At 26.4% G+C, this 3,309-nt stretch overlaps 1 long non-coding RNA gene across 1 annotated transcript; it reads left to right on the top strand.

Moving 5' to 3' along the window:
- The first annotated feature begins 370 nt into the window (after window positions 1-370).
- On the top strand, window positions 371-2,111 carry LOC133028962 (uncharacterized). The gene is made up of 2 exons (XR_009685980.1): window positions 371-560; window positions 1,648-2,111. It is a non-coding gene; the product is annotated as an uncharacterized LOC133028962 (long non-coding RNA).
- The last annotated feature ends 1,198 nt before the right edge of the window (window positions 2,112-3,309 follow it).

Genomic DNA, 3,309 nt, shown 5'->3' on the forward strand with positions numbered 1-3,309 from the left:
GCCTAAAAATATTATTTTTGGAAGAAAAAACATGATATTTTATTTGATTACATTTTTTAGAAATTGTTAGCATTTATATGTATTAGTGACATTTAATATAAAATGTTACTAATTTATAAATAGTTAATTTTAATAATATTTAAAGTGTCACTAAATTATAACATAATCACATTTGTAAAAATAATTTAACTGATTCAATTGAACGACATTTTAAAAATGTCAGTAATTTTTTTTTTCTATAATAGAAAATAATGTTATTTTTATTAAAAGAAAAATGCTTTCAAATATTAGTAAATAAATTATATATAAAAAAAAATATATAAATAATATTTTTTTTTAATTATCAAAAAAAAAAAACATTATACTTTTAGGAAGTTAATTGATATTTACATTTAGGGTTAAATCACATTCGATCTCTAAGCCGCCTCCAGCCGTTACTCGTCTAAGTCGCCTCCAGCCATTACTCGTCTAAGCTCCATCTCTTCTCCCTTCCACGCTCAACAGCTCTTCCCACCCTCTGAGCTCTGTCATTTTTCCTTTCGTTTGAGACGAAAATGCAGGTTTCAAACTCATACTCATAGTTTCTCTTTGTTATTTCTTTACTTTTTTCTAATTGCAAGGTCACATCCATGGTTTCTCTATGATTCTTCTTCTTATTCAACTATTTGTGTACAACATTTCAGATTTTAAAGTAATCTAACCTTTTCTTTATTTGTGAAAATTTTCGGTAACATTTGAATCTTTTGTTTAATTCAGATTTTTGTATATTCATGTGATTGTATATATGTGTTCAGTATAATAATGGCGTAAATTTTATTTTATGTTGTGTTTGTTTCCTCTGTTTGGTTTAAAAATTGATGTTGAAATTAATATCAATATGTATGCCTATTTCTAACTTTCTTTTATAATATTTATAATTTAGATTAGTTATTTGCGTTTAACATCATTAGTTTATATTAGAAGTTGGGTTTAGTTACATATTAAGTCAATTGATTTTGTATCATCTTGTTTCATATATAGTTACAATATTATTATTATTCATGATTGATGGTCAATAGAGGAAGCTTTAGATTAAATAGGGTTTACAAAAGACATTAATTGGAAAATCATGGGATTATACAGAGACATCAGATATCTACAAACATTCTTTTAAGTGATTGAAAAGTCAATTTGCCACAATATTAATTTATATATAGATTCAATTCAAATAAGAAGTAATAAGAATCGATTTTTTTTTTAATTATTTTGCATGTACACAATTTTATATCATAATAGTAGATTGAAATATAATAATTTTGATATATATATGTATGCGCACAGGGCAAACTATTTTAAATAGACAGATAGATTTTATTGATTGGCCTCTTTTTATTATTTATATTTACTCTACAGGATGTACAGGGCAAACTTTGTTATAAATCTTTTGAGAAAATAGATTAAGTCTGAGAATATCTGTGTTGGGAGTATAGCTTATTATATTAGTGCACCTTCAAGGTAACTAATTATAGATTTTCTCTCTTAATTATTTAAATAATTGATTGATTTAGAATTAATTTAATAAACGTACATTACTGAATTGAAGATTTTGATTCATTTATTGTGCAACTTGGAAGATATGGCTGCTAATCCTTTCCATTCATTGTGTAGAAGTGCAGTTGTTGTTGTGGTACTGGAACAAGATTAGGAATATATGTTGCGGTTTGGAGGTGTTGCGGTGTGTCCCCTCCAATTGCTTGGTTTTGATTCAAGAAAAGTGTGTGCTCAAACAATTATGAAGTTAATCAAATGGATTCAGCGAAGAAGAGGATTAGAAAGTGAAGAAGCAGGTGCTCTTATATATAGAATCTGGTATACTAGGAATGATAAGTATTGGAATCATTCAAATCATTTTGTGTGCTCTTAAATATGAAAGGGAGGCTTGCAGAATTAGCTTCAATAAAGTTAGTCAAATAGATAGAGAGTAGATGGAAATGTTGTAAATGTTACAGTCTATTATCAGGCCTTTAAGGTGTTGAACGATTGTAAAGTTTCAAGGTGTGGAATATATATTTAAATGATGACTCATAAAAAAAAATTAGTGTAGTGAAATAATAATTTAAATTTTTATTTTATGATTCTTATTTCATTAATTTTTATTTATATTATTATTTTTGTTAATTTTTATCTATATTATTATTTTTGTTAAAATTTATTTATATTATTATTGTAATTAGATAATAATTTATATATAATAAATTAGTTTAAATAATTTTTTTTTAATTTACATAATACTTTTGCCAACAGTTGTAAACAGTCATTTAAAAAGATTTTTTCATAAACTGTCATTTAAAATAACTTTTCCCAACAGTTATAAACCGTCTTTTAAAGTTCCGTATTTTTATGACACTCACATAGCCAACGGTTTTAGGAACCGTTGGGAAATGGTATAAAAGACAGTTATAAACCGTTGGGAAAAGCTAATTTTGTAGTAGTGAGGGTACTATGGATAACCTCCACCCCTAAGTATATAGAGATTATGATCCATCCCTAAAGGTTGTAAAGATCATGATTCTCTTAGTGTGATAGAGTTTATGTGGAGTTGAATACTATCCAGAGTTCATTAGATATAAAAGATCGTTGAACTCCATAGTTTTCTTAACTTTTCTCCACCCCTATCAGATCATAAGATCCTTTTATTAAACAAATTCTTAATAATTGTATGAGAATTAACAATTATTGATAAACATAGAAATAATTTCTAGTGTTTATATAATATAACTCTATGAAGAGTTGTAAATATTATAGAATTTGTATCAATAATAAAAACACTTACACATACAAACACACAAATATAATGTGGTAATAATTGATGAAGATAAAATTAAATGAAGCTCAATCTCATAAATTGCAATAGTGAATTTCGAAAAATAGAAGCTTTATTAATAAAAAAAATGTATTGCAACAATATGAGAGAAACAGGGATAAATATCCCTGACTAAAATTTGAAATTCAAATTATTTTTAAACTAAAACAATTAATTCAAAAAAAAATTGAAGAGTTTCATCTTCATCTGGACGATTTCACCCTTGGTCCAGCTTTCTGATCCAACTCAATTGAGTTCAAGTAGCTTGGCCTATAAGAAGAAGAAAAACAAATAAACAAAGTTAGTCCAGAATCATAAATCCAATTGGATAATAATTCACTAAAACTCTTAAAGTTTATAAATGGAAATACCTTGTTTCTTTGCAAGAAGTTTAGGACATTGGGGTTTCCAATGACCTTTCTCATTGCAGTAGAAACACTTTCCTTTAAGTGTAGCATCACCGGAAG

The sequence above is a fragment of the Cannabis sativa genome, chromosome 2 (genome assembly GCF_029168945.1).
Source record: "Cannabis sativa cultivar Pink pepper isolate KNU-18-1 chromosome 2, ASM2916894v1, whole genome shotgun sequence".
In the NCBI taxonomy this organism is placed as follows: Eukaryota; Viridiplantae; Streptophyta; class Magnoliopsida; order Rosales; family Cannabaceae; genus Cannabis; species Cannabis sativa.